Source organism: Schistocerca gregaria, chromosome 2 (genome assembly GCF_023897955.1).
Source record: "Schistocerca gregaria isolate iqSchGreg1 chromosome 2, iqSchGreg1.2, whole genome shotgun sequence".
NCBI lineage: Eukaryota > Metazoa > Arthropoda > Insecta > Orthoptera > Acrididae > Schistocerca > Schistocerca gregaria.
Window position 1 is genome coordinate 810,613,361 of NC_064921.1, and position 27,281 is coordinate 810,640,641.

Sequence of the window (27,281 nt, forward strand, 5' to 3'; positions counted from 1 at the left end):
CAACGATAGGCAGCACTCCTTGTCGTTAAAGTTCAGTGCCTCGGAGGCACCTGGACACAGCAACTTGTGAGGCCAGGCCGACGCTAGTCTGTAGAACATGATGCGAGCGTCCCAGTGGGGACCCGCTAGTGCTGCGTTCTCGGTTCTTCTCAAAGGAATCCAGCTATACATTCTTGTGGATCGTGCATGTAAAGCGCGCAAGCCACACGGCAGCATTACCGCGGGAAAAGCAAAATGATGCATCGGCCGGGAATCGAACCCGGGCCGCCCGCGTGGCAGGCGAGCATTCTACCACTGAACCACCGATGCTCCGGGCGGTAGCAACTTCGCGCTGCTTCCCGAGCAGTTGTCTTGAGGGAAAGTGGGACTGTCGTCAAGCGCCATAGCATTCTGTCGAGAAGATGCTGCAGACGCTGAACCCTGCACTGTACTGCTTAAAATCGCCGCCAGAACGCGATCCTCTGGGTACTCTTGCGTCGCCGGAGCCGACTCTTGCCAAAGGATGCGAAATGTGCGCGGATATGCTGTCCGAATGCGTCTGGATGTGCTCCCCTAGCCTACCTCGAAATGCGCCTGCCAGGTACCACCACCTTCGGCCGCTGCCGACAGGCGGGAAGCCGACACAGTGCGGCGCCGGGGCGCTCGCTTGTGCGGTGGTGGTGTAATGGTCAGCATAGTTGCCTTCCAAGCAGTTGATCCGGGTTCGATTCCCGGCCACCGCAGCAGGCTTTTAATTTCGCGTTTGAGTACTTTTGCCACGCGCCTTGAAATTAATGTTTTTTTCCCCTCCCTGTTACTCGCTGCAGACCAGCCTGTAGTGTGTCTCGACTTGTCTCGACTTTGCTCGGCTGACGCGAGAGCTGACGCTCTCAAATCGGCCTATATCAAAACAACAAGCACGAGAAACGACTGAGAGAGGTAAGGAGAGGCGAGGCGAGGCGATGGACACACGGCACGCCCCTTCATTTCACGGTGGCGTCTCCATGACCGAATCGGGCTGTGGCTCCGAAAATAAAGGAGAAAGAAAAATACGAAGTAAAACTGCCAACAGTACCCTGTGTTCCGATGCACTCACCCGTCCAAGTACTGACAAGGGCCAAAGTTGTTACGCATCGGCAATCGGACATTTCCTTTCATTTTCTCTTTATCGGTTGAGAACCAGTGTATTGAGCACACTATGGCCATTGGCGAGTGAATGCTGTAGCGCTTCCCGACAGGTCGGGTTCGGAACCTCTGTCAACTTCCACGCAGGGTGATGATCTTTTGGTCATCACACTCGCCAGCTGAAATCGGCGCTGCCTTTTCGTAGTAGTAAAAGCGTAGTGGCCCGTGGGGGGATCGAACCCACGACCTTCGCGTTATTAGCACGACGCTCTAACCAACTGAGCTAACGGGCCTCGACAGATGCAGTTGCTCAGCCCTACGCTGGAACCGTGTGGCATGAAGCCATACACCATTTCTATGGCAGTCGTGTGTCTGCTTCCCTCGTCTATATCCTGCTGACTGTCACGAAGCAGTAGCTATATTGCTCGCAGGACGGGAAACGGCAGCTCTGACAGCTCAAACTCGTCACGATTAGTGTGGAAAAAATTCCGTTCCGGTACCGGGAATCGAACCCGGGCCTCCTGGGTGAAAGCCAGGTATCCTAGCCACTAGACCACACCGGATGTGTGCATTTCTTCGACGGTTCGGACGGCCCCTTGGCCCATTTCGTGCCGATTCCCGCGTCGGCGCCCATCTCTCTTTGCGAGCATCTTTGCGCATGCTGACTGGCAAGGCGCGCACCTCAAACGTCTCAGAGCAATGCTTTTGGCTTCATGCTCTGCTGGGAGAAGAGGAAAAGGGAAGCTGTAAGTAGCAATAACAGGAAGTAAACATTTTCCCGCTGAAGCGTTGTGGATAACAAACAAGAAATAAATTGGGGTCCTAGCAACAGCACCACCATCGGTCACAGAAAATTAAATGCCCCGGGTGAGGATCGAACTCACGACCTTAAGATTATGAGACTTACGCGCTGCCTACTGCGCTACCGAGGCACCGGTGAAGCGTTTGTCCTGGAAGCTGGGTAAGTACCACACCCAATGTTAGACGTGAAGACACTGTACTTCCTGGATAACGTGTTCTGTTTGCTACACGTGCATTGCCGGCCCAGTTGATTGCGGTGTTGCTGCAGCTTTTGCAACGATAGGCAGCACTCCTTGTCGTTAAAGTTCAGTGCCTCGGAGGCACCTGGACACAGCAACTTGTGAGGCCAGGCCGACGCTAGTCTGTAGAACATGATGCGAGCGTCCCAGTGGGGACCCGCTAGTGCTGCGTTCTCGGTTCTTCTCAAAGGAATCCAGCTATACATTCTTGTGGATCGTGCATGTAAAGCGCGCAAGCCACACGGCAGCATTACCGCGGGAAAAGCAAAATGATGCATCGGCCGGGAATCGAACCCGGGCCGCCCGCGTGGCAGGCGAGCATTCTACCACTGAACCACCGATGCTCCGGGCGGTAGCAACTTCGCGCTGCTTCCCGAGCAGTTGTCTTGAGGGAAAGTGGGACTGTCGTCAAGCGCCATAGCATTCTGTCGAGAAGATGCTGCAGACGCTGAACCCTGCACTGTACTGCTTAAAATCGCCGCCAGAACGCGATCCTCTGGGTACTCTTGCGTCGCCGGAGCCGACTCTTGCCAAAGGATGCGAAATGTGCGCGGATATGCTGTCCGAATGCGTCTGGATGTGCTCCCCTAGCCTACCTCGAAATGCGCCTGCCAGGTACCACCACCTTCGGCCGCTGCCGACAGGCGGGAAGCCGACACAGTGCGGCGCCGGGGCGCTCGCTTGTGCGGTGGTGGTGTAATGGTCAGCATAGTTGCCTTCCAAGCAGTTGATCCGGGTTCGATTCCCGGCCACCGCAGCAGGCTTTTAATTTCGCGTTTGAGTACTTTTGCCACGCGCCTTGAAATTAATGTTTTTTTCCCCTCCCTGTTACTCGCTGCAGACCAGCCTGTAGTGTGTCTCGACTTGTCTCGACTTTGCGAGAGCTGACGCGAGAGCTGACGCTCTCAAATCGGCCTATATCAAAACAACAAGCACGAGAAACGACTGAGAGAGGTAAGGAGAGGCGAGGCGAGGCGATGGACACACGGCACGCCCCTTCATTTCACGGTGGCGTCTCCATGACCGAATCGGGCTGTGGCTCCGAAAATAAAGGAGAAAGAAAAATACGAAGTAAAACTGCCAACAGTACCCTGTGTTCCGATGCACTCACCCGCCCAAGTACTGACAAGGGCCAAAGTTGTTACGCATCGGCAATCGGACATTTCCTTTCATTTTCTCTTTATCGGTTGAGAACCAGTGTATTGAGCACACTATGGCCATTGGCGAGTGAATGCTGTAGCGCTTCCCGACAGGTCGGGTTCGGAACCTCTGTCAACTTCCACGCAGGGTGATGATCTTTTGGTCATCACACTCGCCAGCTGAAATCGGCGCTGCCTTTTCGTAGTAGTAAAAGCGTAGTGGCCCGTGGGGGGATCGAACCCACGACCTTCGCGTTATTAGCACGACGCTCTAACCAACTGAGCTAACGGGCCTCGACAGATGCAGTTGCTCAGCCCTACGCTGGAACCGTGTGGCATGAAGCCATACACCATTTCTATGGCAGTCGTGTGTCTGCTTCCCTCGTCTATATCCTGCTGACTGTCACGAAGCAGTAGCTATATTGCTCGCAGGACGGGAAACGGCAGCTCTGACAGCTCAAACTCGTCACGATTAGTGTGGAAAAAATTCCGTTCCGGTACCGGGAATCGAACCCGGGCCTCCTGGGTGAAAGCCAGGTATCCTAGCCACTAGACCACACCGGATGTGTGCATTTCTTCGACGGTTCGGACGGCCCCTTGGCCCATTTCGTGCCGATTCCCGCGTCGGCGCCCATCTCTCTTTGCGAGCATCTTTGCGCATGCTGACTGGCAAGGCGCGCACCTCAAACGTCTCAGAGCAATGCTTTTGGCTTCATGCTCTGCTGGGAGAAGAGGAAAAGGGAAGCTGTAAGTAGCAATAACAGGAAGTAAACATTTTCCCGCTGAAGCGTTGTGGATAACAAACAAGAAATAAATTGGGGTCCTAGCAACAGCACCACCATCGGTCACAGAAAATTAAATGCCCCGGGTGAGGATCGAACTCACGACCTTAAGATTATGAGACTTACGCGCTGCCTACTGCGCTACCGAGGCACCGGTGAAGCGTTTGTCCTGGAAGCTGGGTAAGTACCACACCCAATGTTAGACGTGAAGACACTGTACTTCCTGGATAACGTGTTCTGTTTGCTACACGTGCATTGCCGGCCCAGTTGATTGCGGTGTTGCTGCAGCTTTTGCAACGATAGGCAGCACTCCTTGTCGTTAAAGTTCAGTGCCTCGGAGGCACCTGGACACAGCAACTTGTGAGGCCAGGCCGACGCTAGTCTGTAGAACATGATGCGAGCGTCCCAGTGGGGACCCGCTAGTGCTGCGTTCTCGGTTCTTCTCAAAGGAATCCAGCTATACATTCTTGTGGATCGTGCATGTAAAGCGCGCAAGCCACACGGCAGCATTACCGCGGGAAAAGCAAAATGATGCATCGGCCGGGAATCGAACCCGGGCCGCCCGCGTGGCAGGCGAGCATTCTACCACTGAACCACCGATGCTCCGGGCGGTAGCAACTTCGCGCTGCTTCCCGAGCAGTTGTCTTGAGGGAAAGTGGGACTGTCGTCAAGCGCCATAGCATTCTGTCGAGAAGATGCTGCAGACGCTGAACCCTGCACTGTACTGCTTAAAATCGCCGCCAGAACGCGATCCTCTGGGTACTCTTGCGTCGCCGGAGCCGACTCTTGCCAAAGGATGCGAAATGTGCGCGGATATGCTGTCCGAATGCGTCTGGATGTGCTCCCCTAGCCTACCTCGAAATGCGCCTGCCAGGTACCACCACCTTCGGCCGCTGCCGACAGGCGGGAAGCCGACACAGTGCGGCGCCGGGGCGCTCGCTTGTGCGGTGGTGGTGTAATGGTCAGCATAGTTGCCTTCCAAGCAGTTGATCCGGGTTCGATTCCCGGCCACCGCAGCAGGCTTTTAATTTCGCGTTTGAGTACTTTTGCCACGCGCCTTGAAATTAATGTTTTTTTCCCCTCCCTGTTACTCGCTGCAGACCAGCCTGTAGTGTGTCTCGACTTGTCTCGACTTTGCGAGAGCTGACGCGAGAGCTGACGCTCTCAAATCGGCCTATATCAAAACAACAAGCACGAGAAACGACTGAGAGAGGTAAGGAGAGGCGAGGCGAGGCGATGGACACACGGCACGCCCCTTCATTTCACGGTGGCGTCTCCATGACCGAATCGGGCTGTGGCTCCGAAAATAAAGGAGAAAGAAAAATACGAAGTAAAACTGCCAACAGTACCCTGTGTTCCGATGCACTCACCCGTCCAAGTACTGACAAGGGCCAAAGTTGTTACGCATCGGCAATCGGACATTTCCTTTCATTTTCTCTTTATCGGTTGAGAACCAGTGTATTGAGCACACTATGGCCATTGGCGAGTGAATGCTGTAGCGCTTCCCGACAGGTCGGGTTCGGAACCTCTGTCAACTTCCACGCAGGGTGATGATCTTTTGGTCATCACACTCGCCAGCTGAAATCGGCGCTGCCTTTTCGTAGTAGTAAAAGCGTAGTGGCCCGTGGGGGGATCGAACCCACGACCTTCGCGTTATTAGCACGACGCTCTAACCAACTGAGCTAACGGGCCTCGACAGATGCAGTTGCTCAGCCCTACGCTGGAACCGTGTGGCATGAAGCCATACACCATTTCTATGGCAGTCGTGTGTCTGCTTCCCTCGTCTATATCCTGCTGACTGTCACGAAGCAGTAGCTATATTGCTCGCAGGACGGGAAACGGCAGCTCTGACAGCTCAAACTCGTCACGATTAGTGTGGAAAAAATTCCGTTCCGGTACCGGGAATCGAACCCGGGCCTCCTGGGTGAAAGCCAGGTATCCTAGCCACTAGACCACACCGGATGTGTGCATTTCTTCGACGGTTCGGACGGCCCCTTGGCCCATTTCGTGCCGATTCCCGCGTCGGCGCCCATCTCTCTTTGCGAGCATCTTTGCGCATGCTGACTGGCAAGGCGCGCACCTCAAACGTCTCAGAGCAATGCTTTTGGCTTCATGCTCTGCTGGGAGAAGAGGAAAAGGGAAGCTGTAAGTAGCAATAACAGGAAGTAAACATTTTCCCGCTGAAGCGTTGTGGATAACAAACAAGAAATAAATTGGGGTCCTAGCAACAGCACCACCATCGGTCACAGAAAATTAAATGCCCCGGGTGAGGATCGAACTCACGACCTTAAGATTATGAGACTTACGCGCTGCCTACTGCGCTACCGAGGCACCGGTGAAGCGTTTGTCCTGGAAGCTGGGTAAGTACCACACCCAATGTTAGACGTGAAGACACTGTACTTCCTGGATAACGTGTTCTGTTTGCTACACGTGCATTGCCGGCCCAGTTGATTGCGGTGTTGCTGCAGCTTTTGCAACGATAGGCAGCACTCCTTGTCGTTAAAGTTCAGTGCCTCGGAGGCACCTGGACACAGCAACTTGTGAGGCCAGGCCGACGCTAGTCTGTAGAACATGATGCGAGCGTCCCAGTGGGGACCCGCTAGTGCTGCGTTCTCGGTTCTTCTCAAAGGAATCCAGCTATACATTCTTGTGGATCGTGCATGTAAAGCGCGCAAGCCACACGGCAGCATTACCGCGGGAAAAGCAAAATGATGCATCGGCCGGGAATCGAACCCGGGCCGCCCGCGTGGCAGGCGAGCATTCTACCACTGAACCACCGATGCTCCGGGCGGTAGCAACTTCGCGCTGCTTCCCGAGCAGTTGTCTTGAGGGAAAGTGGGACTGTCGTCAAGCGCCATAGCATTCTGTCGAGAAGATGCTGCAGACGCTGAACCCTGCACTGTACTGCTTAAAATCGCCGCCAGAACGCGATCCTCTGGGTACTCTTGCGTCGCCGGAGCCGACTCTTGCCAAAGGATGCGAAATGTGCGCGGATATGCTGTCCGAATGCGTCTGGATGTGCTCCCCTAGCCTACCTCGAAATGCGCCTGCCAGGTACCACCACCTTCGGCCGCTGCCGACAGGCGGGAAGCCGACACAGTGCGGCGCCGGGGCGCTCGCTTGTGCGGTGGTGGTGTAATGGTCAGCATAGTTGCCTTCCAAGCAGTTGATCCGGGTTCGATTCCCGGCCACCGCAGCAGGCTTTTAATTTCGCGTTTGAGTACTTTTGCCACGCGCCTTGAAATTAATGTTTTTTTCCCCTCCCTGTTACTCGCTGCAGACCAGCCTGTAGTGTGTCTCGACTTGTCTCGACTTTGCTCGGCTGACGCGAGAGCTGACGCTCTCAAATCGGCCTATATCAAAACAACAAGCACGAGAAACGACTGAGAGAGGTAAGGAGAGGCGAGGCGAGGCGATGGACACACGGCACGCCCCTTCATTTCACGGTGGCGTCTCCATGACCGAATCGGGCTGTGGCTCCGAAAATAAAGGAGAAAGAAAAATACGAAGTAAAACTGCCAACAGTACCCTGTGTTCCGATGCACTCACCCGCCCAAGTACTGACAAGGGCCAAAGTTGTTACGCATCGGCAATCGGACATTTCCTTTCATTTTCTCTTTATCGGTTGAGAACCAGTGTATTGAGCACACTATGGCCATTGGCGAGTGAATGCTGTAGCGCTTCCCGACAGGTCGGGTTCGGAACCTCTGTCAACTTCCACGCAGGGTGATGATCTTTTGGTCATCACACTCGCCAGCTGAAATCGGCGCTGCCTTTTCGTAGTAGTAAAAGCGTAGTGGCCCGTGGGGGGATCGAACCCACGACCTTCGCGTTATTAGCACGACGCTCTAACCAACTGAGCTAACGGGCCTCGACAGATGCAGTTGCTCAGCCCTACGCTGGAACCGTGTGGCATGAAGCCATACACCATTTCTATGGCAGTCGTGTGTCTGCTTCCCTCGTCTATATCCTGCTGACTGTCACGAAGCAGTAGCTATATTGCTCGCAGGACGGGAAACGGCAGCTCTGACAGCTCAAACTCGTCACGATTAGTGTGGAAAAAATTCCGTTCCGGTACCGGGAATCGAACCCGGGCCTCCTGGGTGAAAGCCAGGTATCCTAGCCACTAGACCACACCGGATGTGTGCATTTCTTCGACGGTTCGGACGGCCCCTTGGCCCATTTCGTGCCGATTCCCGCGTCGGCGCCCATCTCTCTTTGCGAGCATCTTTGCGCATGCTGACTGGCAAGGCGCGCACCTCAAACGTCTCAGAGCAATGCTTTTGGCTTCATGCTCTGCTGGGAGAAGAGGAAAAGGGAAGCTGTAAGTAGCAATAACAGGAAGTAAACATTTTCCCGCTGAAGCGTTGTGGATAACAAACAAGAAATAAATTGGGGTCCTAGCAACAGCACCACCATCGGTCACAGAAAATTAAATGCCCCGGGTGAGGATCGAACTCACGACCTTAAGATTATGAGACTTACGCGCTGCCTACTGCGCTACCGAGGCACCGGTGAAGCGTTTGTCCTGGAAGCTGGGTAAGTACCACACCCAATGTTAGACGTGAAGACACTGTACTTCCTGGATAACGTGTTCTGTTTGCTACACGTGCATTGCCGGCCCAGTTGATTGCGGTGTTGCTGCAGCTTTTGCAACGATAGGCAGCACTCCTTGTCGTTAAAGTTCAGTGCCTCGGAGGCACCTGGACACAGCAACTTGTGAGGCCAGGCCGACGCTAGTCTGTAGAACATGATGCGAGCGTCCCAGTGGGGACCCGCTAGTGCTGCGTTCTCGGTTCTTCTCAAAGGAATCCAGCTATACATTCTTGTGGATCGTGCATGTAAAGCGCGCAAGCCACACGGCAGCATTACCGCGGGAAAAGCAAAATGATGCATCGGCCGGGAATCGAACCCGGGCCGCCCGCGTGGCAGGCGAGCATTCTACCACTGAACCACCGATGCTCCGGGCGGTAGCAACTTCGCGCTGCTTCCCGAGCAGTTGTCTTGAGGGAAAGTGGGACTGTCGTCAAGCGCCATAGCATTCTGTCGAGAAGATGCTGCAGACGCTGAACCCTGCACTGTACTGCTTAAAATCGCCGCCAGAACGCGATCCTCTGGGTACTCTTGCGTCGCCGGAGCCGACTCTTGCCAAAGGATGCGAAATGTGCGCGGATATGCTGTCCGAATGCGTCTGGATGTGCTCCCCTAGCCTACCTCGAAATGCGCCTGCCAGGTACCACCACCTTCGGCCGCTGCCGACAGGCGGGAAGCCGACACAGTGCGGCGCCGGGGCGCTCGCTTGTGCGGTGGTGGTGTAATGGTCAGCATAGTTGCCTTCCAAGCAGTTGATCCGGGTTCGATTCCCGGCCACCGCAGCAGGCTTTTAATTTCGCGTTTGAGTACTTTTGCCACGCGCCTTGAAATTAATGTTTTTTTCCCCTCCCTGTTACTCGCTGCAGACCAGCCTGTAGTGTGTCTCGACTTGTCTCGACTTTGCTCGGCTGACGCGAGAGCTGACGCTCTCAAATCGGCCTATATCAAAACAACAAGCACGAGAAACGACTGAGAGAGGTAAGGAGAGGCGAGGCGAGGCGATGGACACACGGCACGCCCCTTCATTTCACGGTGGCGTCTCCATGACCGAATCGGGCTGTGGCTCCGAAAATAAAGGAGAAAGAAAAATACGAAGTAAAACTGCCAACAGTACCCTGTGTTCCGATGCACTCACCCGCCCAAGTACTGACAAGGGCCAAAGTTGTTACGCATCGGCAATCGGACATTTCCTTTCATTTTCTCTTTATCGGTTGAGAACCAGTGTATTGAGCACACTATGGCCATTGGCGAGTGAATGCTGTAGCGCTTCCCGACAGGTCGGGTTCGGAACCTCTGTCAACTTCCACGCAGGGTGATGATCTTTTGGTCATCACACTCGCCAGCTGAAATCGGCGCTGCCTTTTCGTAGTAGTAAAAGCGTAGTGGCCCGTGGGGGGATCGAACCCACGACCTTCGCGTTATTAGCACGACGCTCTAACCAACTGAGCTAACGGGCCTCGACAGATGCAGTTGCTCAGCCCTACGCTGGAACCGTGTGGCATGAAGCCATACACCATTTCTATGGCAGTCGTGTGTCTGCTTCCCTCGTCTATATCCTGCTGACTGTCACGAAGCAGTAGCTATATTGCTCGCAGGACGGGAAACGGCAGCTCTGACAGCTCAAACTCGTCACGATTAGTGTGGAAAAAATTCCGTTCCGGTACCGGGAATCGAACCCGGGCCTCCTGGGTGAAAGCCAGGTATCCTAGCCACTAGACCACACCGGATGTGTGCATTTCTTCGACGGTTCGGACGGCCCCTTGGCCCATTTCGTGCCGATTCCCGCGTCGGCGCCCATCTCTCTTTGCGAGCATCTTTGCGCATGCTGACTGGCAAGGCGCGCACCTCAAACGTCTCAGAGCAATGCTTTTGGCTTCATGCTCTGCTGGGAGAAGAGGAAAAGGGAAGCTGTAAGTAGCAATAACAGGAAGTAAACATTTTCCCGCTGAAGCGTTGTGGATAACAAACAAGAAATAAATTGGGGTCCTAGCAACAGCACCACCATCGGTCACAGAAAATTAAATGCCCCGGGTGAGGATCGAACTCACGACCTTAAGATTATGAGACTTACGCGCTGCCTACTGCACTACCGAGGCACCGGTGAAGCGTTTGTCCTGGAAGCTGGGTAAGTACCACACCCAATGTTAGACGTGAAGACACTGTACTTCCTGGATAACGTGTTCTGTTTGCTACACGTGCATTGCCGGCCCAGTTGATTGCGGTGTTGCTGCAGCTTTTGCAACGATAGGCAGCACTCCTTGTCGTTAAAGTTCAGTGCCTCGGAGGCACCTGGACACAGCAACTTGTGAGGCCAGGCCGACGCTAGTCTGTAGAACATGATGCGAGCGTCCCAGTGGGGACCCGCTAGTGCTGCGTTCTCGGTTCTTCTCAAAGGAATCCAGCTATACATTCTTGTGGATCGTGCATGTAAAGCGCGCAAGCCACACGGCAGCATTACCGCGGGAAAAGCAAAATGATGCATCGGCCGGGAATCGAACCCGGGCCGCCCGCGTGGCAGGCGAGCATTCTACCACTGAACCACCGATGCTCCGGGCGGTAGCAACTTCGCGCTGCTTCCCGAGCAGTTGTCTTGAGGGAAAGTGGGACTGTCGTCAAGCGCCATAGCATTCTGTCGAGAAGATGCTGCAGACGCTGAACCCTGCACTGTACTGCTTAAAATCGCCGCCAGAACGCGATCCTCTGGGTACTCTTGCGTCGCCGGAGCCGACTCTTGCCAAAGGATGCGAAATGTGCGCGGATATGCTGTCCGAATGCGTCTGGATGTGCTCCCCTAGCCTACCTCGAAATGCGCCTGCCAGGTACCACCACCTTCGGCCGCTGCCGACAGGCGGGAAGCCGACACAGTGCGGCGCCGGGGCGCTCGCTTGTGCGGTGGTGGTGTAATGGTCAGCATAGTTGCCTTCCAAGCAGTTGATCCGGGTTCGATTCCCGGCCACCGCAGCAGGCTTTTAATTTCGCGTTTGAGTACTTTTGCCACGCGCCTTGAAATTAATGTTTTTTTCCCCTCCCTGTTACTCGCTGCAGACCAGCCTGTAGTGTGTCTCGACTTGTCTCGACTTTGCTCGGCTGACGCGAGAGCTGACGCTCTCAAATCGGCCTATATCAAAACAACAAGCACGAGAAACGACTGAGAGAGGTAAGGAGAGGCGAGGCGAGGCGATGGACACACGGCACGCCCCTTCATTTCACGGTGGCGTCTCCATGACCGAATCGGGCTGTGGCTCCGAAAATAAAGGAGAAAGAAAAATACGAAGTAAAACTGCCAACAGTACCCTGTGTTCCGATGCACTCACCCGTCCAAGTACTGACAAGGGCCAAAGTTGTTACGCATCGGCAATCGGACATTTCCTTTCATTTTCTCTTTATCGGTTGAGAACCAGTGTATTGAGCACACTATGGCCATTGGCGAGTGAATGCTGTAGCGCTTCCCGACAGGTCGGGTTCGGAACCTCTGTCAACTTCCACGCAGGGTGATGATCTTTTGGTCATCACACTCGCCAGCTGAAATCGGCGCTGCCTTTTCGTAGTAGTAAAAGCGTAGTGGCCCGTGGGGGGATCGAACCCACGACCTTCGCGTTATTAGCACGACGCTCTAACCAACTGAGCTAACGGGCCTCGACAGATGCAGTTGCTCAGCCCTACGCTGGAACCGTGTGGCATGAAGCCATACACCATTTCTATGGCAGTCGTGTGTCTGCTTCCCTCGTCTATATCCTGCTGACTGTCACGAAGCAGTAGCTATATTGCTCGCAGGACGGGAAACGGCAGCTCTGACAGCTCAAACTCGTCACGATTAGTGTGGAAAAAATTCCGTTCCGGTACCGGGAATCGAACCCGGGCCTCCTGGGTGAAAGCCAGGTATCCTAGCCACTAGACCACACCGGATGTGTGCATTTCTTCGACGGTTCGGACGGCCCCTTGGCCCATTTCGTGCCGATTCCCGCGTCGGCGCCCATCTCTCTTTGCGAGCATCTTTGCGCATGCTGACTGGCAAGGCGCGCACCTCAAACGTCTCAGAGCAATGCTTTTGGCTTCATGCTCTGCTGGGAGAAGAGGAAAAGGGAAGCTGTAAGTAGCAATAACAGGAAGTAAACATTTTCCCGCTGAAGCGTTGTGGATAACAAACAAGAAATAAATTGGGGTCCTAGCAACAGCACCACCATCGGTCACAGAAAATTAAATGCCCCGGGTGAGGATCGAACTCACGACCTTAAGATTATGAGACTTACGCGCTGCCTACTGCGCTACCGAGGCACCGGTGAAGCGTTTGTCCTGGAAGCTGGGTAAGTACCACACCCAATGTTAGACGTGAAGACACTGTACTTCCTGGATAACGTGTTCTGTTTGCTACACGTGCATTGCCGGCCCAGTTGATTGCGGTGTTGCTGCAGCTTTTGCAACGATAGGCAGCACTCCTTGTCGTTAAAGTTCAGTGCCTCGGAGGCACCTGGACACAGCAACTTGTGAGGCCAGGCCGACGCTAGTCTGTAGAACATGATGCGAGCGTCCCAGTGGGGACCCGCTAGTGCTGCGTTCTCGGTTCTTCTCAAAGGAATCCAGCTATACATTCTTGTGGATCGTGCATGTAAAGCGCGCAAGCCACACGGCAGCATTACCGCGGGAAAAGCAAAATGATGCATCGGCCGGGAATCGAACCCGGGCCGCCCGCGTGGCAGGCGAGCATTCTACCACTGAACCACCGATGCTCCGGGCGGTAGCAACTTCGCGCTGCTTCCCGAGCAGTTGTCTTGAGGGAAAGTGGGACTGTCGTCAAGCGCCATAGCATTCTGTCGAGAAGATGCTGCAGACGCTGAACCCTGCACTGTACTGCTTAAAATCGCCGCCAGAACGCGATCCTCTGGGTACTCTTGCGTCGCCGGAGCCGACTCTTGCCAAAGGATGCGAAATGTGCGCGGATATGCTGTCCGAATGCGTCTGGATGTGCTCCCCTAGCCTACCTCGAAATGCGCCTGCCAGGTACCACCACCTTCGGCCGCTGCCGACAGGCGGGAAGCCGACACAGTGCGGCGCCGGGGCGCTCGCTTGTGCGGTGGTGGTGTAATGGTCAGCATAGTTGCCTTCCAAGCAGTTGATCCGGGTTCGATTCCCGGCCACCGCAGCAGGCTTTTAATTTCGCGTTTGAGTACTTTTGCCACGCGCCTTGAAATTAATGTTTTTTTCCCCTCCCTGTTACTCGCTGCAGACCAGCCTGTAGTGTGTCTCGACTTTGCTCGGCTGACGCGAGAGCTGACGCTCTCAAATCGGCCTATATCAAAACAACAAGCACGAGAAACGACTGAGAGAGGTAAGGAGAGGCGAGGCGAGGCGATGGACACACGGCACGCCCCTTCATTTCACGGTGGCGTCTCCATGACCGAATCGGGCTGTGGCTCCGAAAATAAAGGAGAAAGAAAAATACGAAGTAAAACTGCCAACAGTACCCTGTGTTCCGATGCACTCACCCGCCCAAGTACTGACAAGGGCCAAAGTTGTTACGCATCGGCAATCGGACATTTCCTTTCATTTTCTCTTTATCGGTTGAGAACCAGTGTATTGAGCACACTATGGCCATTGGCGAGTGAATGCTGTAGCGCTTCCCGACAGGTCGGGTTCGGAACCTCTGTCAACTTCCACGCAGGGTGATGATCTTTTGGTCATCACACTCGCCAGCTGAAATCGGCGCTGCCTTTTCGTAGTAGTAAAAGCGTAGTGGCCCGTGGGGGGATCGAACCCACGACCTTCGCGTTATTAGCACGACGCTCTAACCAACTGAGCTAACGGGCCTCGACAGATGCAGTTGCTCAGCCCTACGCTGGAACCGTGTGGCATGAAGCCATACACCATTTCTATGGCAGTCGTGTGTCTGCTTCCCTCGTCTATATCCTGCTGACTGTCACGAAGCAGTAGCTATATTGCTCGCAGGACGGGAAACGGCAGCTCTGACAGCTCAAACTCGTCACGATTAGTGTGGAAAAAATTCCGTTCCGGTACCGGGAATCGAACCCGGGCCTCCTGGGTGAAAGCCAGGTATCCTAGCCACTAGACCACACCGGATGTGTGCATTTCTTCGACGGTTCGGACGGCCCCTTGGCCCATTTCGTGCCGATTCCCGCGTCGGCGCCCATCTCTCTTTGCGAGCATCTTTGCGCATGCTGACTGGCAAGGCGCGCACCTCAAACGTCTCAGAGCAATGCTTTTGGCTTCATGCTCTGCTGGGAGAAGAGGAAAAGGGAAGCTGTAAGTAGCAATAACAGGAAGTAAACATTTTCCCGCTGAAGCGTTGTGGATAACAAACAAGAAATAAATTGGGGTCCTAGCAACAGCACCACCATCGGTCACAGAAAATTAAATGCCCCGGGTGAGGATCGAACTCACGACCTTAAGATTATGAGACTTACGCGCTGCCTACTGCGCTACCGAGGCACCGGTGAAGCGTTTGTCCTGGAAGCTGGGTAAGTACCACACCCAATGTTAGACGTGAAGACACTGTACTTCCTGGATAACGTGTTCTGTTTGCTACACGTGCATTGCCGGCCCAGTTGATTGCGGTGTTGCTGCAGCTTTTGCAACGATAGGCAGCACTCCTTGTCGTTAAAGTTCAGTGCCTCGGAGGCACCTGGACACAGCAACTTGTGAGGCCAGGCCGACGCTAGTCTGTAGAACATGATGCGAGCGTCCCAGTGGGGACCCGCTAGTGCTGCGTTCTCGGTTCTTCTCAAAGGAATCCAGCTATACATTCTTGTGGATCGTGCATGTAAAGCGCGCAAGCCACACGGCAGCATTACCGCGGGAAAAGCAAAATGATGCATCGGCCGGGAATCGAACCCGGGCCGCCCGCGTGGCAGGTGAGCATTCTACCACTGAACCACCGATGCTCCGGGCGGTAGCAACTTCGCGCTGCTTCCCGAGCAGTTGTCTTGAGGGAAAGTGGGACTGTCGTCAAGCGCCATAGCATTCTGTCGAGAAGATGCTGCAGACGCTGAACCCTGCACTGTACTGCTTAAAATCGCCGCCAGAACGCGATCCTCTGGGTACTCTTGCGTCGCCGGAGCCGACTCTTGCCAAAGGATGCGAAATGTGCGCGGATATGCTGTCCGAATGCGTCTGGATGTGCTCCCCTAGCCTACCTCGAAATGCGCCTGCCAGGTACCACCACCTTCGGCCGCTGCCGACAGGCGGGAAGCCGACACAGTGCGGCGCCGGGGCGCTCGCTTGTGCGGTGGTGGTGTAATGGTCAGCATAGTTGCCTTCCAAGCAGTTGATCCGGGTTCGATTCCCGGCCACCGCAGCAGGCTTTTAATTTCGCGTTTGAGTACTTTTGCCACGCGCCTTGAAATTAATGTTTTTTTCCCCTCCCTGTTACTCGCTGCAGACCAGCCTGTAGTGTGTCTCGACTTGTCTCGACTTTGCTCGGCTGACGCGAGAGCTGACGCTCTCAAATCGGCCTATATCAAAACAACAAGCACGAGAAACGACTGAGAGAGGTAAGGAGAGGCGAGGCGAGGCGATGGACACACGGCACGCCCCTTCATTTCACGGTGGCGTCTCCATGACCGAATCGGGCTGTGGCTCCGAAAATAAAGGAGAAAGAAAAATACGAAGTAAAACTGCCAACAGTACCCTGTGTTCCGATGCACTCACCCGTCCAAGTACTGACAAGGGCCAAAGTTGTTACGCATCGGCAATCGGACATTTCCTTTCATTTTCTCTTTATCGGTTGAGAACCAGTGTATTGAGCACACTATGGCCATTGGCGAGTGAATGCTGTAGCGCTTCCCGACAGGTCGGGTTCGGAACCTCTGTCAACTTCCACGCAGGGTGATGATCTTTTGGTCATCACACTCGCCAGCTGAAATCGGCGCTGCCTTTTCGTAGTAGTAAAAGCGTAGTGGCCCGTGGGGGGATCGAACCCACGACCTTCGCGTTATTAGCACGACGCTCTAACCAACTGAGCTAACGGGCCTCGACAGATGCAGTTGCTCAGCCCTACGCTGGAACCGTGTGGCATGAAGCCATACACCATTTCTATGGCAGTCGTGTGTCTGCTTCCCTCGTCTATATCCTGCTGACTGTCACGAAGCAGTAGCTATATTGCTCGCAGGACGGGAAACGGCAGCTCTGACAGCTCAAACTCGTCACGATTAGTGTGGAAAAAATTCCGTTCCGGTACCGGGAATCGAACCCGGGCCTCCTGGGTGAAAGCCAGGTATCCTAGCCACTAGACCACACCGGATGTGTGCATTTCTTCGACGGTTCGGACGGCCCCTTGGCCCATTTCGTGCCGATTCCCGCGTCGGCGCCCATCTCTCTTTGCGAGCATCTTTGCGCATGCTGACTGGCAAGGCGCGCACCTCAAACGTCTCAGAGCAATGCTTTTGGCTTCATGCTCTGCTGGGAGAAGAGGAAAAGGGAAGCTGTAAGTAGCAATAACAGGAAGTAAACATTTTCCCGCTGAAGCGTTGTGGATAACAAACAAGAAATAAATTGGGGTCCTAGCAACAGCACCACCATCGGTCACAGAAAATTAAATGCCCCGGGTGAGGATCGAACTCACGACCTTAAGATTATGAGACTTACGCGCTGCCTACTGCGCTACCGAGGCACCGGTGAAGCGTTTGTCCTGGAAGCTGGGTAAGTACCACACCCAATGTTAGACGTGAAGACACTGTACTTCCTGGATAACGTGTTCTGTTTGCTACACGTGCATTGCCGGCCCAGTTGATTGCGGTGTTGCTGCAGCTTTTGCAACGATAGGCAGCACTCCTTGTCGTTAAAGTTCAGTGCCTCGGAGGCACCTGGACACAGCAACTTGTGAGGCCAGGCCGACGCTAGTCTGTAGAACATGATGCGAGCGTCCCAGTGGGGACCCGCTAGTGCTGCGTTCTCGGTTCTTCTCAAAGGAATCCAGCTATACATTCTTGTGGATCGTGCATGTAAAGCGCGCAAGCCACACGGCAGCATTACCGCGGGAAAAGCAAAATGATGCATCGGCCGGGAATCGAACCCGGGCCGCCCGCGTGGCAGGCGAGCATTCTACCACTGAACCACCGATGCTCCGGGCGGTAGCAACTTCGCGCTGCTTCCCGAGCAGTTGTCTTGAGGGAAAGTGGGACTGTCGTCAAGCGCCATAGCATTCTGTCGAGAAGATGCTGCAGACGCTGAACCCTGCACTGTACTGCTTAAAATCGCTGCCAGAACGCGATCCTCTGGGTACTCTTGCGTCGCCGGAGCCGACTCTTGCCAAAGGATGCGAAATGTGCGCGGATATGCTGTCCGAATGCGTCTGGATGTGCTCCCCTAGCCTACCTCGAAATGCGCCTGCCAGGTACCACCACCTTCGGCCGCTGCCGACAGGCGGGAAGCCGACACAGTGCGGCGCCGGGGCGCTCGCTTGTGCGGTGGTGGTGTAATGGTCAGCATAGTTGCCTTCCAAGCAGTTGATCCGGGTTCGATTCCCGGCCACCGCAGCAGGCTTTTAATTTCGCGTTTGAGTACTTTTGCCACGCGCCTTGAAATTAATGTTTTTTTCCCCTCCCTGTTACTCGCTGCAGACCAGCCTGTAGTGTGTCTCGACTTGTCTCGACTTTGCTCGGCTGACGCGAGAGCTGACGCTCTCAAATCGGCCTATATCAAAACAACAAGCACGAGAAACGACTGAGAGAGGTAAGGAGAGGCGAGGCGAGGCGATGGACACACGGCACGCCCCTTCATTTCACGGTGGCGTCTCCATGACCGAATCGGGCTGTGGCTCCGAAAATAAAGGAGAAAGAAAAATACGAAGTAAAACTGCCAACAGTACCCTGTGTTCCGATGCACTCACCCGCCCAAGTACTGACAAGGGCCAAAGTTGTTACGCATCGGCAATCGGACATTTCCTTTCATTTTCTCTTTATCGGTTGAGAACCAGTGTATTGAGCACACTATGGCCATTGGCGAGTGAATGCTGTAGCGCTTCCCGACAGGTCGGGTTCGGAACCTCTGTCAACTTCCACGCAGGGTGATGATCTTTTGGTCATCACACTCGCCAGCTGAAATCGGCGCTGCCTTTTCGTAGTAGTAAAAGCGTAGTGGCCCGTGGGGGGATCGAACCCACGACCTTCGCGTTATTAGCACGACGCTCTAACCAACTGAGCTAACGGGCCTCGACAGATGCAGTTGCTCAGCCCTACGCTGGAACCGTGTGGCATGAAGCCATACACCATTTCTATGGCAGTCGTGTGTCTGCTTCCCTCGTCTATATCCTGCTGACTGTCACGAAGCAGTAGCTATATTGCTCGCAGGACGGGAAACGGCAGCTCTGACAGCTCAAACTCGTCACGATTAGTGTGGAAAAAATTCCGTTCCGGTACCGGGAATCGAACCCGGGCCTCCTGGGTGAAAGCCAGGTATCCTAGCCACTAGACCACACCGGATGTGTGCATTTCTTCGACGGTTCGGACGGCCCCTTGGCCCATTTCGTGCCGATTCCCGCGTCGGCGCCCATCTCTCTTTGCGAGCATCTTTGCGCATGCTGACTGGCAAGGCGCGCACCTCAAACGTCTCAGAGCAATGCTTTTGGCTTCATGCTCTGCTGGGAGAAGAGGAAAAGGGAAGCTGTAAGTAGCAATAACAGGAAGTAAACATTTTCCCGCTGAAGCGTTGTGGATAACAAACAAGAAATAAATTGGGGTCCTAGCAACAGCACCACCATCGGTCACAGAAAATTAAATGCCCCGGGTGAGGATCGAACTCACGACCTTAAGATTATGAGACTTACGCGCTGCCTACTGCGCTACCGAGGCACCGGTGAAGCGTTTGTCCTGGAAGCTGGGTAAGTACCACACCCAATGTTAGACGTGAAGACACTGTACTTCCTGGATAACGTGTTCTGTTTGCTACACGTGCATTGCCGGCCCAGTTGATTGCGGTGTTGCTGCAGCTTTTGCAACGATAGGCAGCACTCCTTGTCGTTAAAGTTCAGTGCCTCGGAGGCACCTGGACACAGCAACTTGTGAGGCCAGGCCGACGCTAGTCTGTAGAACATGATGCGAGCGTCCCAGTGGGGACCCGCTAGTGCTGCGTTCTCGGTTCTTCTCAAAGGAATCCAGCTATACATTCTTGTGGATCGTGCATGTAAAGCGCGCAAGCCACACGGCAGCATTACCGCGGGAAAAGCAAAATGATGCATCGGCCGGGAATCGAACCCGGGCCGCCCGCGTGGCAGGCGAGCATTCTACCACTGAACCACCGATGCTCCGGGCGGTAGCAACTTCGCGCTGCTTCCCGAGCAGTTGTCTTGAGGGAAAGTGGGACTGTCGTCAAGCGCCATAGCATTCTGTCGAGAAGATGCTGCAGACGCTGAACCCTGCACTGTACTGCTTAAAATCGCCGCCAGAACGCGATCCTCTGGGTACTCTTGCGTCGCCGGAGCCGACTCTTGCCAAAGGATGCGAAATGTGCGCGGATATGCTGTCCGAATGCGTCTGGATGTGCTCCCCTAGCCTACCTCGAAATGCGCCTGCCAGGTACCACCACCTTCGGCCGCTGCCGACAGGCGGGAAGCCGACACAGTGCGGCGCCGGGGCGCTCGCTTGTGCGGTGGTGGTGTAATGGTCAGCATAGTTGCCTTCCAAGCAGTTGATCCGGGTTCGATTCCCGGCCACCGCAGCAGGCTTTTAATTTCGCGTTTGAGTACTTTTGCCACGCGCCTTGAAATTAATGTTTTTTTCCCCTCCCTGTTACTCGCTGCAGACCAGCCTGTAGTGTGTCTCGACTTGTCTCGACTTTGCTCGGCTGACGCGAGAGCTGACGCTCTCAAATCGGCCTATATCAAAACAACAAGCACGAGAAACGACTGAGAGAGGTAAGGAGAGGCGAGGCGAGGCGATGGACACACGGCACGCCCCTTCATTTCACGGTGGCGTCTCCATGACCGAATCGGGCTGTGGCTCCGAAAATAAAGGAGAAAGAAAAATACGAAGTAAAACTGCCAACAGTACCCTGTGTTCCGATGCACTCACCCGCCCAAGTACTGACAAGGGCCAAAGTTGTTACGCATCGGCAATCGGACATTTCCTTTCATTTTCTCTTTATCGGTTGAGAACCAGTGTATTGAGCACACTATGGCCATTGGCGAGTGAATGCTGTAGCGCTTCCCGACAGGTCGGGTTCGGAACCTCTGTCAACTTCCACGCAGGGTGATGATCTTTTGGTCATCACACTCGCCAGCTGAAATCGGCGCTGCCTTTTCGTAGTAGTAAAAGCGTAGTGGCCCGTGGGGGGATCGAACCCACGACCTTCGCGTTATTAGCACGACGCTCTAACCAACTGAGCTAACGGGCCTCGACAGATGCAGTTGCTCAGCCCTACGCTGGAACCGTGTGGCATGAAGCCATACACCATTTCTATGGCAGTCGTGTGTCTGCTTCCCTCGTCTATATCCTGCTGACTGTCACGAAGCAGTAGCTATATTGCTCGCAGGACGGGAAACGGCAGCTCTGACAGCTCAAACTCGTCACGATTAGTGTGGAAAAAATTCCGTTCCGGTACCGGGAATCGAACCCGGGCCTCCTGGGTGAAAGCCAGGTATCCTAGCCACTAGACCACACCGGATGTGTGCATTTCTTCGACGGTTCGGACGGCCCCTTGGCCCATTTCGTGCCGATTCCCGCGTCGGCGCCCATCTCTCTTTGCGAGCATCTTTGCGCATGCTGACTGGCAAGGCGCGCACCTCAAACGTCTCAGAGCAATGCTTTTGGCTTCATGCTCTGCTGGGAGAAGAGGAAAAGGGAAGCTGTAAGTAGCAATAACAGGAAGTAAACATTTTCCCGCTGAAGCGTTGTGGATAACAAACAAGAAATAAATTGGGGTCCTAGCAACAGCACCACCATCGGTCACAGAAAATTAAATGCCCCGGGTGAGGATCGAACTCACGACCTTAAGATTATGAGACTTACGCGCTGCCTACTGCGCTACCGAGGCACCGGTGAAGCGTTTGTCCTGGAAGCTGGGTAAGTACCACACCCAATGTTAGACGTGAAGACACTGTACTTCCTGGATAACGTGTTCTGTTTGCTACACGTGCATTGCCGGCCCAGTTGATTGCGGTGTTGCTGCAGCTTTTGCAACGATAGGCAGCACTCCTTGTCGTTAAAGTTCAGTGCCTCGGAGGCACCTGGACACAGCAACTTGTGAGGCCAGGCCGACGCTAGTCTGTAGAACATGATGCGAGCGTCCCAGTGGGGACCCGCTAGTGCTGCGTTCTCGGTTCTTCTCAAAGGAATCCAGCTATACATTCTTGTGGATCGTGCATGTAAAGCGCGCAAGCCACACGGCAGCATTACCGCGGGAAAAGCAAAATGATGCATCGGCCGGGAATCGAACCCGGGCCGCCCGCGTGGCAGGCGAGCATTCTACCACTGAACCACCGATGCTCCGGGCGGTAGCAACTTCGCGCTGCTTCCCGAGCAGTTGTCTTGAGGGAAAGTGGGACTGTCGTCAAGCGCCATAGCATTCTGTCGAGAAGATGCTGCAGACGCTGAACCCTGCACTGTACTGCTTAAAATCGCCGCCAGAACGCGATCCTCTGGGTACTCTTGCGTCGCCGGAGCCGACTCTTGCCAAAGGATGCGAAATGTGCGCGGATATGCTGTCCGAATGCGTCTGGATGTGCTCCCCTAGCCTACCTCGAAATGCGCCTGCCAGGTACCACCACCTTCGGCCGCTGCCGACAGGCGGGAAGCCGACACAGTGCGGCGCCGGGGCGCTCGCTTGTGCGGTGGTGGTGTAATGGTCAGCATAGTTGCCTTCCAAGCAGTTGATCCGGGTTCGATTCCCGGCCACCGCAGCAGGCTTTTAATTTCGCGTTTGAGTACTTTTGCCACGCGCCTTGAAATTAATGTTTTTTTCCCCTCCCTGTTACTCGCTGCAGACCAGCCTGTAGTGTGTCTCGACTTGTCTCGACTTTGCTCGGCTGACGCGAGAGCTGACGCTCTCAAATCGGCCTATATCAAAACAACAAGCACGAGAAACGACTGAGAGAGGTAAGGAGAGGCGAGGCGAGGCGATGGACACACGGCACGCCCCTTCATTTCACGGTGGCGTCTCCATGACCGAATCGGGCTGTGGCTCCGAAAATAAAGGAGAAAGAAAAATACGAAGTAAAACTGCCAACAGTACCCTGTGTTCCGATGCACTCACCCGTCCAAGTACTGACAAGGGCCAAAGTTGTTACGCATCGGCAATCGGACATTTCCTTTCATTTTCTCTTTATCGGTTGAGAACCAGTGTATTGAGCACACTATGGCCATTGGCGAGTGAATGCTGTAGCGCTTCCCGACAGGTCGGGTTCGGAACCTCTGTCAACTTCCACGCAGGGTGATGATCTTTTGGTCATCACACTCGCCAGCTGAAATCGGCGCTGCCTTTTCGTAGTAGTAAAAGCGTAGTGGCCCGTGGGGGGATCGAACCCACGACCTTCGCGTTATTAGCACCACGCTCTAACCAACTGAGCTAACGGGCCTCGACAGATGCAGTTGCTCAGCCCTACGCTGGAACCGTGTGGCATGAAGCCATACACCATTTCTATGGCAGTCGTGTGTCTGCTTCCCTCGTCTATATCCTGCTGACTGTCACGAAGCAGTAGCTATATTGCTCGCAGGACGGGAAACGGCAGCTCTGACAGCTCAAACTCGTCACGATTAGTGTGGAAAAAATTCCGTTCCGGTACCGGGAATCGAACCCGGGCCTCCTGGGTGAAAGCCAGGTATCCTAGCCACTAGACCACACCGGATGTGTGCATTTCTTCGACGGTTCGGACGGCCCCTTGGCCCATTTCGTGCCGATTCCCGCGTCGGCGCCCATCTCTCTTTGCGAGCATCTTTGCGCATGCTGACTGGCAAGGCGCGCACCTCAAACGTCTCAGAGCAATGCTTTTGGCTTCATGCTCTGCTGGGAGAAGAGGAAAAGGGAAGCTGTAAGTAGCAATAACAGGAAGTAAACATTTTCCCGCTGAAGCGTTGTGGATAACAAACAAGAAATAAATTGGGGTCCTAGCAACAGCACCACCATCGGTCACAGAAAATTAAATGCCCCGGGTGAGGATCGAACTCACGACCTTAAGATTATGAGACTTACGCGCTGCCTACTGCGCTACCGAGGCACCGGTGAAGCGTTTGTCCTGGAAGCTGGGTAAGTACCACACCCAATGTTAGACGTGAAGACACTGTACTTCCTGGATAACGTGTTCTGTTTGCTACACGTGCATTGCCGGCCCAGTTGATTGCGGTGTTGCTGCAGCTTTTGCAACGATAGGCAGCACTCCTTGTCGTTAAAGTTCAGTGCCTCGGAGGCACCTGGACACAGCAACTTGTGAGGCCAGGCCGACGCTAGTCTGTAGAACATGATGCGAGCGTCCCAGTGGGGACCCGCTAGTGCTGCGTTCTCGGTTCTTCTCAAAGGAATCCAGCTATACATTCTTGTGGATCGCGCATGTAAAGCGCGCAAGCCACACGGCAGCATTACCGCGGGAAAAGCAAAATGATGCATCGGCCGGGAATCGAACCCGGGCCGCCCGCGTGGCAGGCGAGCATTCTACCACTGAACCACCGATGCTCCGGGCGGTAGCAACTTCGCGCTGCTTCCCGAGCAGTTGTCTTGAGGGAAAGTGGGACTGTCGTCAAGCGCCATAGCATTCTGTCGAGAAGATGCTGCAGACGCTGAACCCTGCACTGTACTGCTTAAAATCGCCGCCAGAACGCGATCCTCTGGGTACTCTTGCGTCGCCGGAGCCGACTCTTGCCAAAGGATGCGAAATGTGCGCGGATATGCTGTCCGAATGCGTCTGGATGTGCTCCCCTAGCCTACCTCGAAATGCGCCTGCCAGGTACCACCACCTTCGGCCGCTGCCGACAGGCGGGAAGCCGACACAGTGCGGCGCCGGGGCGCTCGCTTGTGCGGTGGTGGTGTAATGGTCAGCATAGTTGCCTTCCAAGCAGTTGATCCGGGTTCGATTCCCGGCCACCGCAGCAGGCTTTTAATTTCGCGTTTGAGTACTTTTGCCACGCGCCTTGAAATTAATGTTTTTTTCCCCTCCCTGTTACTCGCTGCAGACCAGCCTGTAGTGTGTCTCGACTTGTCTCGACTTTGCTCGGCTGACGCGAGAGCTGACGCTCTCAAATCGGCCTATATCAAAACAACAAGCACGAGAAACGACTGAGACAGGTAAGGAGAGGCGAGGCGAGGCGATGGATACACGGCACGCCCCTTCATTTCACGGTGGCGTCTCCATGACCGAATCGGGCTGTGGCTCCGAAAATAAAGGAGAAAGAAAAATACGAAGTAAAACTGCCAACAGTACCCTGTGTTCCGATGCACTCACCCGCCCAAGTACTGACAAGGGCCAAAGTTGTTACGCATCGGCAATCGGACATTTCCTTTCATTTTCTCTTTATCGGTTGAGAACCAGTGTATTGAGCACACTATGGCCATTGGCGAGTGAATGCTGTAGCGCTTCCCGACAGGTCGGGTTCGGAACCTCTGTCAACTTCCACGCAGGGTGATGATCTTTTGGTCATCACACTCGCCAGCTGAAATCGGCGCTGCCTTTTCGTAGTAGTAAAAGCGTAGTGGCCCGTGGGGGGATCGAACCCACGACCTTCGCGTTATTAGCACGACGCTCTAACCAACTGAGCTAACGGGCCTCGACAGATGCAGTTGCTCAGCCCTACGCTGGAACCGTGTGGCATGAAGCCATACACCATTTCTATGGCAGTCGTGTGTCTGCTTCCCTCGTCTATATCCTGCTGACTGTCACGAAGCAGTAGCTATATTGCTCGCAGGACGGGAAACGGCAGCTCTGACAGCTCAAACTCGTCACGATTAGTGTGGAAAAAATTCCGTTCCGGTACCGGGAATCGAACCCGGGCCTCCTGGGTGAAAGCCAGGTATCCTAGCCACTAGACCACACCGGATGTGTGCATTTCTTCGACGGTTCGGACGGCCCCTTGGCCCATTTCGTGCCGATTCCCGCGTCGGCGCCCATCTCTCTTTGCGAGCATCTTTGCGCATGCTGACTGGCAAGGCGCGCACCTCAAACGTCTCAGAGCAATGCTTTTGGCTTCATGCTCTGCTGGGAGAAGAGGAAAAGGGAAGCTGTAAGTAGCAATAACAGGAAGTAAACATTTTCCCGCTGAAGCGTTGTGGATAACAAACAAGAAATAAATTGGGGTCCTAGCAACAGCACCACCATCGGTCACAGAAAATTAAATGCCCCGGGTGAGGATCGAACTCACGACCTTAAGATTATGAGACTTACGCGCTGCCTACTGCGCTACCGAGGCACCGGTGAAGCGTTTGTCCTGGAAGCTGGGTAAGTACCACACCCAATGTTAGACGTGAAGACACTGTACTTCCTGGATAACGTGTTCTGTTTGCTACACGTGCATTGCCGGCCCAGTTGATTGCGGTGTTGCTGCAGCTTTTGCAACGATAGGCAGCACTCCTTGTCGTTAAAGTTCAGTGCCTCGGAGGCACCTGGACACAGCAACTTGTGAGGCCAGGCCGACGCTAGTCTGTAGAACATGATGCGAGCGTCCCAGTGGGGACCCGCTAGTGCTGCGTTCTCGGTTCTTCTCAAAGGAATCCAGCTATACATTCTTGTGGATCGTGCATGTAAAGCGCGCAAGCCACACGGCAGCATTACCGCGGGAAAAGCAAAATGATGCATCGGCCGGGAATCGAACCCGGGCCGCCCGCGTGGCAGGCGAGCATTCTACCACTGAACCACCGATGCTCCGGGCGGTAGCAACTTCGCGCTGCTTCCCGAGCAGTTGTCTTGAGGGAAAGTGGGACTGTCGTCAAGCGCCATAGCATTCTGTCGAGAAGATGCTGCAGACGCTGAACCCTGCACTGTACTGCTTAAAATCGCCGCCAGAACGCGATCCTCTGGGTACTCTTGCGTCGCCGGAGCCGACTCTTGCCAAAGGATGCGAAATGTGCGCGGATATGCTGTCCGAATGCGTCTGGATGTGCTCCCCTAGCCTACCTCGAAATGCGCCTGCCAGGTACCACCACCTTCGGCCGCTGCCGACAGGCGGGAAGCCGACACAGTGCGGCGCCGGGGCGCTCGCTTGTGCGGTGGTGGTGTAATGGTCAGCATAGTTGCCTTCCAAGCAGTTGATCCGGGTTCGATTCCCGGCCACCGCAGCAGGCTTTTAATTTCGCGTTTGAGTACTTTTGCCACGCGCCTTGAAATTAATGTTTTTTTCCCCTCCCTGTTACTCGCTGCAGACCAGCCTGTAGTGTGTCTCGACTTTGCTCGGCTGACGCGAGAGCTGACGCTCTCAAATCGGCCTATATCAAAACAACAAGCACGAGAAACGACTGAGAGAGGTAAGGAGAGGCGAGGCGAGGCGATGGACACACGGCACGCCCCTTCATTTCACGGTGGCGTCTCCATGACCGAATCGGGCTGTGGCTCCGAAAATAAAGGAGAAAGAAAAATACGAAGTAAAACTGCCAACAGTACCCTGTGTTCCGATGCACTCACCCGCCCAAGTACTGACAAGGGCCAAAGTTGTTACGCATCGGCAATCGGACATTTCCTTTCATTTTCTCTTTATCGG

The 27,281-nt window shown here is 54.5% G+C and overlaps 62 non-coding genes across 62 annotated transcripts; 13 read left to right on the top strand and 49 right to left on the bottom strand.

The window, feature by feature from the left end:
- Positions 1-238: 238 nt before the first annotated feature.
- Trnag-gcc (transfer RNA glycine (anticodon GCC)) lies at positions 239-309 on the bottom strand. Its single transcript has one exon. It is a non-coding gene; the product is annotated as a tRNA-Gly (tRNA).
- A 341-nt stretch (positions 310-650) lies between these two features.
- Positions 651-722, top strand: Trnag-ucc (transfer RNA glycine (anticodon UCC)). Its single transcript has one exon. It is a non-coding gene; the product is annotated as a tRNA-Gly (tRNA).
- Positions 723-1,323: 601 nt separating this feature from the next.
- On the bottom strand, positions 1,324-1,397 carry Trnai-aau (transfer RNA isoleucine (anticodon AAU)). The gene has a single exon. It is a non-coding gene; the product is annotated as a tRNA-Ile (tRNA).
- A 198-nt stretch (positions 1,398-1,595) lies between these two features.
- On the bottom strand, positions 1,596-1,667 carry Trnae-uuc (transfer RNA glutamic acid (anticodon UUC)). Its single transcript has one exon. It is a non-coding gene; the product is annotated as a tRNA-Glu (tRNA).
- A 296-nt stretch (positions 1,668-1,963) lies between these two features.
- On the bottom strand, positions 1,964-2,036 carry Trnam-cau (transfer RNA methionine (anticodon CAU)). The gene has a single exon. It is a non-coding gene; the product is annotated as a tRNA-Met (tRNA).
- A 381-nt stretch (positions 2,037-2,417) lies between these two features.
- Positions 2,418-2,488, bottom strand: Trnag-gcc (transfer RNA glycine (anticodon GCC)). The gene has a single exon. It is a non-coding gene; the product is annotated as a tRNA-Gly (tRNA).
- Positions 2,489-2,829: 341 nt separating this feature from the next.
- Trnag-ucc (transfer RNA glycine (anticodon UCC)) lies at positions 2,830-2,901 on the top strand. The gene has a single exon. It is a non-coding gene; the product is annotated as a tRNA-Gly (tRNA).
- A 602-nt stretch (positions 2,902-3,503) lies between these two features.
- Positions 3,504-3,577, bottom strand: Trnai-aau (transfer RNA isoleucine (anticodon AAU)). The gene has a single exon. It is a non-coding gene; the product is annotated as a tRNA-Ile (tRNA).
- Positions 3,578-3,775: 198 nt separating this feature from the next.
- On the bottom strand, positions 3,776-3,847 carry Trnae-uuc (transfer RNA glutamic acid (anticodon UUC)). Its single transcript has one exon. It is a non-coding gene; the product is annotated as a tRNA-Glu (tRNA).
- A 296-nt stretch (positions 3,848-4,143) lies between these two features.
- On the bottom strand, positions 4,144-4,216 carry Trnam-cau (transfer RNA methionine (anticodon CAU)). Its single transcript has one exon. It is a non-coding gene; the product is annotated as a tRNA-Met (tRNA).
- A 381-nt stretch (positions 4,217-4,597) lies between these two features.
- On the bottom strand, positions 4,598-4,668 carry Trnag-gcc (transfer RNA glycine (anticodon GCC)). The gene has a single exon. It is a non-coding gene; the product is annotated as a tRNA-Gly (tRNA).
- A 341-nt stretch (positions 4,669-5,009) lies between these two features.
- Trnag-ucc (transfer RNA glycine (anticodon UCC)) lies at positions 5,010-5,081 on the top strand. The gene has a single exon. It is a non-coding gene; the product is annotated as a tRNA-Gly (tRNA).
- A 602-nt stretch (positions 5,082-5,683) lies between these two features.
- Positions 5,684-5,757, bottom strand: Trnai-aau (transfer RNA isoleucine (anticodon AAU)). The gene has a single exon. It is a non-coding gene; the product is annotated as a tRNA-Ile (tRNA).
- A 198-nt stretch (positions 5,758-5,955) lies between these two features.
- Trnae-uuc (transfer RNA glutamic acid (anticodon UUC)) lies at positions 5,956-6,027 on the bottom strand. Its single transcript has one exon. It is a non-coding gene; the product is annotated as a tRNA-Glu (tRNA).
- Positions 6,028-6,323: 296 nt separating this feature from the next.
- Positions 6,324-6,396, bottom strand: Trnam-cau (transfer RNA methionine (anticodon CAU)). The gene has a single exon. It is a non-coding gene; the product is annotated as a tRNA-Met (tRNA).
- A 381-nt stretch (positions 6,397-6,777) lies between these two features.
- On the bottom strand, positions 6,778-6,848 carry Trnag-gcc (transfer RNA glycine (anticodon GCC)). Its single transcript has one exon. It is a non-coding gene; the product is annotated as a tRNA-Gly (tRNA).
- Positions 6,849-7,189: 341 nt separating this feature from the next.
- On the top strand, positions 7,190-7,261 carry Trnag-ucc (transfer RNA glycine (anticodon UCC)). The gene has a single exon. It is a non-coding gene; the product is annotated as a tRNA-Gly (tRNA).
- A 601-nt stretch (positions 7,262-7,862) lies between these two features.
- Positions 7,863-7,936, bottom strand: Trnai-aau (transfer RNA isoleucine (anticodon AAU)). The gene has a single exon. It is a non-coding gene; the product is annotated as a tRNA-Ile (tRNA).
- Positions 7,937-8,134: 198 nt separating this feature from the next.
- On the bottom strand, positions 8,135-8,206 carry Trnae-uuc (transfer RNA glutamic acid (anticodon UUC)). Its single transcript has one exon. It is a non-coding gene; the product is annotated as a tRNA-Glu (tRNA).
- A 296-nt stretch (positions 8,207-8,502) lies between these two features.
- Trnam-cau (transfer RNA methionine (anticodon CAU)) lies at positions 8,503-8,575 on the bottom strand. Its single transcript has one exon. It is a non-coding gene; the product is annotated as a tRNA-Met (tRNA).
- Positions 8,576-8,956: 381 nt separating this feature from the next.
- Trnag-gcc (transfer RNA glycine (anticodon GCC)) lies at positions 8,957-9,027 on the bottom strand. The gene has a single exon. It is a non-coding gene; the product is annotated as a tRNA-Gly (tRNA).
- A 341-nt stretch (positions 9,028-9,368) lies between these two features.
- On the top strand, positions 9,369-9,440 carry Trnag-ucc (transfer RNA glycine (anticodon UCC)). Its single transcript has one exon. It is a non-coding gene; the product is annotated as a tRNA-Gly (tRNA).
- Positions 9,441-10,041: 601 nt separating this feature from the next.
- On the bottom strand, positions 10,042-10,115 carry Trnai-aau (transfer RNA isoleucine (anticodon AAU)). Its single transcript has one exon. It is a non-coding gene; the product is annotated as a tRNA-Ile (tRNA).
- A 198-nt stretch (positions 10,116-10,313) lies between these two features.
- Trnae-uuc (transfer RNA glutamic acid (anticodon UUC)) lies at positions 10,314-10,385 on the bottom strand. The gene has a single exon. It is a non-coding gene; the product is annotated as a tRNA-Glu (tRNA).
- Positions 10,386-10,681: 296 nt separating this feature from the next.
- Positions 10,682-10,754, bottom strand: Trnam-cau (transfer RNA methionine (anticodon CAU)). Its single transcript has one exon. It is a non-coding gene; the product is annotated as a tRNA-Met (tRNA).
- A 381-nt stretch (positions 10,755-11,135) lies between these two features.
- Positions 11,136-11,206, bottom strand: Trnag-gcc (transfer RNA glycine (anticodon GCC)). The gene has a single exon. It is a non-coding gene; the product is annotated as a tRNA-Gly (tRNA).
- A 341-nt stretch (positions 11,207-11,547) lies between these two features.
- Positions 11,548-11,619, top strand: Trnag-ucc (transfer RNA glycine (anticodon UCC)). The gene has a single exon. It is a non-coding gene; the product is annotated as a tRNA-Gly (tRNA).
- Positions 11,620-12,220: 601 nt separating this feature from the next.
- Positions 12,221-12,294, bottom strand: Trnai-aau (transfer RNA isoleucine (anticodon AAU)). The gene has a single exon. It is a non-coding gene; the product is annotated as a tRNA-Ile (tRNA).
- Positions 12,295-12,492: 198 nt separating this feature from the next.
- Positions 12,493-12,564, bottom strand: Trnae-uuc (transfer RNA glutamic acid (anticodon UUC)). Its single transcript has one exon. It is a non-coding gene; the product is annotated as a tRNA-Glu (tRNA).
- Positions 12,565-12,860: 296 nt separating this feature from the next.
- Trnam-cau (transfer RNA methionine (anticodon CAU)) lies at positions 12,861-12,933 on the bottom strand. The gene has a single exon. It is a non-coding gene; the product is annotated as a tRNA-Met (tRNA).
- A 381-nt stretch (positions 12,934-13,314) lies between these two features.
- On the bottom strand, positions 13,315-13,385 carry Trnag-gcc (transfer RNA glycine (anticodon GCC)). Its single transcript has one exon. It is a non-coding gene; the product is annotated as a tRNA-Gly (tRNA).
- Positions 13,386-13,726: 341 nt separating this feature from the next.
- On the top strand, positions 13,727-13,798 carry Trnag-ucc (transfer RNA glycine (anticodon UCC)). The gene has a single exon. It is a non-coding gene; the product is annotated as a tRNA-Gly (tRNA).
- Positions 13,799-14,389: 591 nt separating this feature from the next.
- Positions 14,390-14,463, bottom strand: Trnai-aau (transfer RNA isoleucine (anticodon AAU)). The gene has a single exon. It is a non-coding gene; the product is annotated as a tRNA-Ile (tRNA).
- A 198-nt stretch (positions 14,464-14,661) lies between these two features.
- On the bottom strand, positions 14,662-14,733 carry Trnae-uuc (transfer RNA glutamic acid (anticodon UUC)). The gene has a single exon. It is a non-coding gene; the product is annotated as a tRNA-Glu (tRNA).
- Positions 14,734-15,029: 296 nt separating this feature from the next.
- On the bottom strand, positions 15,030-15,102 carry Trnam-cau (transfer RNA methionine (anticodon CAU)). The gene has a single exon. It is a non-coding gene; the product is annotated as a tRNA-Met (tRNA).
- A 381-nt stretch (positions 15,103-15,483) lies between these two features.
- Trnag-gcc (transfer RNA glycine (anticodon GCC)) lies at positions 15,484-15,554 on the bottom strand. Its single transcript has one exon. It is a non-coding gene; the product is annotated as a tRNA-Gly (tRNA).
- A 341-nt stretch (positions 15,555-15,895) lies between these two features.
- On the top strand, positions 15,896-15,967 carry Trnag-ucc (transfer RNA glycine (anticodon UCC)). Its single transcript has one exon. It is a non-coding gene; the product is annotated as a tRNA-Gly (tRNA).
- A 601-nt stretch (positions 15,968-16,568) lies between these two features.
- Trnai-aau (transfer RNA isoleucine (anticodon AAU)) lies at positions 16,569-16,642 on the bottom strand. Its single transcript has one exon. It is a non-coding gene; the product is annotated as a tRNA-Ile (tRNA).
- Positions 16,643-16,840: 198 nt separating this feature from the next.
- Trnae-uuc (transfer RNA glutamic acid (anticodon UUC)) lies at positions 16,841-16,912 on the bottom strand. Its single transcript has one exon. It is a non-coding gene; the product is annotated as a tRNA-Glu (tRNA).
- A 296-nt stretch (positions 16,913-17,208) lies between these two features.
- Trnam-cau (transfer RNA methionine (anticodon CAU)) lies at positions 17,209-17,281 on the bottom strand. Its single transcript has one exon. It is a non-coding gene; the product is annotated as a tRNA-Met (tRNA).
- Positions 17,282-17,662: 381 nt separating this feature from the next.
- On the bottom strand, positions 17,663-17,733 carry Trnag-gcc (transfer RNA glycine (anticodon GCC)). Its single transcript has one exon. It is a non-coding gene; the product is annotated as a tRNA-Gly (tRNA).
- Positions 17,734-18,074: 341 nt separating this feature from the next.
- Positions 18,075-18,146, top strand: Trnag-ucc (transfer RNA glycine (anticodon UCC)). Its single transcript has one exon. It is a non-coding gene; the product is annotated as a tRNA-Gly (tRNA).
- A 601-nt stretch (positions 18,147-18,747) lies between these two features.
- Trnai-aau (transfer RNA isoleucine (anticodon AAU)) lies at positions 18,748-18,821 on the bottom strand. Its single transcript has one exon. It is a non-coding gene; the product is annotated as a tRNA-Ile (tRNA).
- A 198-nt stretch (positions 18,822-19,019) lies between these two features.
- On the bottom strand, positions 19,020-19,091 carry Trnae-uuc (transfer RNA glutamic acid (anticodon UUC)). Its single transcript has one exon. It is a non-coding gene; the product is annotated as a tRNA-Glu (tRNA).
- Positions 19,092-19,387: 296 nt separating this feature from the next.
- On the bottom strand, positions 19,388-19,460 carry Trnam-cau (transfer RNA methionine (anticodon CAU)). The gene has a single exon. It is a non-coding gene; the product is annotated as a tRNA-Met (tRNA).
- A 381-nt stretch (positions 19,461-19,841) lies between these two features.
- On the bottom strand, positions 19,842-19,912 carry Trnag-gcc (transfer RNA glycine (anticodon GCC)). Its single transcript has one exon. It is a non-coding gene; the product is annotated as a tRNA-Gly (tRNA).
- A 341-nt stretch (positions 19,913-20,253) lies between these two features.
- Positions 20,254-20,325, top strand: Trnag-ucc (transfer RNA glycine (anticodon UCC)). Its single transcript has one exon. It is a non-coding gene; the product is annotated as a tRNA-Gly (tRNA).
- A 601-nt stretch (positions 20,326-20,926) lies between these two features.
- Positions 20,927-21,000, bottom strand: Trnai-aau (transfer RNA isoleucine (anticodon AAU)). The gene has a single exon. It is a non-coding gene; the product is annotated as a tRNA-Ile (tRNA).
- A 198-nt stretch (positions 21,001-21,198) lies between these two features.
- On the bottom strand, positions 21,199-21,270 carry Trnae-uuc (transfer RNA glutamic acid (anticodon UUC)). Its single transcript has one exon. It is a non-coding gene; the product is annotated as a tRNA-Glu (tRNA).
- Positions 21,271-21,566: 296 nt separating this feature from the next.
- Positions 21,567-21,639, bottom strand: Trnam-cau (transfer RNA methionine (anticodon CAU)). Its single transcript has one exon. It is a non-coding gene; the product is annotated as a tRNA-Met (tRNA).
- A 381-nt stretch (positions 21,640-22,020) lies between these two features.
- Trnag-gcc (transfer RNA glycine (anticodon GCC)) lies at positions 22,021-22,091 on the bottom strand. The gene has a single exon. It is a non-coding gene; the product is annotated as a tRNA-Gly (tRNA).
- A 341-nt stretch (positions 22,092-22,432) lies between these two features.
- Positions 22,433-22,504, top strand: Trnag-ucc (transfer RNA glycine (anticodon UCC)). Its single transcript has one exon. It is a non-coding gene; the product is annotated as a tRNA-Gly (tRNA).
- A 601-nt stretch (positions 22,505-23,105) lies between these two features.
- Trnai-aau (transfer RNA isoleucine (anticodon AAU)) lies at positions 23,106-23,179 on the bottom strand. Its single transcript has one exon. It is a non-coding gene; the product is annotated as a tRNA-Ile (tRNA).
- Positions 23,180-23,377: 198 nt separating this feature from the next.
- Trnae-uuc (transfer RNA glutamic acid (anticodon UUC)) lies at positions 23,378-23,449 on the bottom strand. The gene has a single exon. It is a non-coding gene; the product is annotated as a tRNA-Glu (tRNA).
- Positions 23,450-23,745: 296 nt separating this feature from the next.
- On the bottom strand, positions 23,746-23,818 carry Trnam-cau (transfer RNA methionine (anticodon CAU)). The gene has a single exon. It is a non-coding gene; the product is annotated as a tRNA-Met (tRNA).
- Positions 23,819-24,199: 381 nt separating this feature from the next.
- Trnag-gcc (transfer RNA glycine (anticodon GCC)) lies at positions 24,200-24,270 on the bottom strand. The gene has a single exon. It is a non-coding gene; the product is annotated as a tRNA-Gly (tRNA).
- Positions 24,271-24,611: 341 nt separating this feature from the next.
- On the top strand, positions 24,612-24,683 carry Trnag-ucc (transfer RNA glycine (anticodon UCC)). The gene has a single exon. It is a non-coding gene; the product is annotated as a tRNA-Gly (tRNA).
- A 601-nt stretch (positions 24,684-25,284) lies between these two features.
- Positions 25,285-25,358, bottom strand: Trnai-aau (transfer RNA isoleucine (anticodon AAU)). The gene has a single exon. It is a non-coding gene; the product is annotated as a tRNA-Ile (tRNA).
- Positions 25,359-25,556: 198 nt separating this feature from the next.
- Positions 25,557-25,628, bottom strand: Trnae-uuc (transfer RNA glutamic acid (anticodon UUC)). Its single transcript has one exon. It is a non-coding gene; the product is annotated as a tRNA-Glu (tRNA).
- A 296-nt stretch (positions 25,629-25,924) lies between these two features.
- On the bottom strand, positions 25,925-25,997 carry Trnam-cau (transfer RNA methionine (anticodon CAU)). The gene has a single exon. It is a non-coding gene; the product is annotated as a tRNA-Met (tRNA).
- Positions 25,998-26,378: 381 nt separating this feature from the next.
- Trnag-gcc (transfer RNA glycine (anticodon GCC)) lies at positions 26,379-26,449 on the bottom strand. Its single transcript has one exon. It is a non-coding gene; the product is annotated as a tRNA-Gly (tRNA).
- A 341-nt stretch (positions 26,450-26,790) lies between these two features.
- Positions 26,791-26,862, top strand: Trnag-ucc (transfer RNA glycine (anticodon UCC)). Its single transcript has one exon. It is a non-coding gene; the product is annotated as a tRNA-Gly (tRNA).
- Positions 26,863-27,281: the final 419 nt, after the last annotated feature.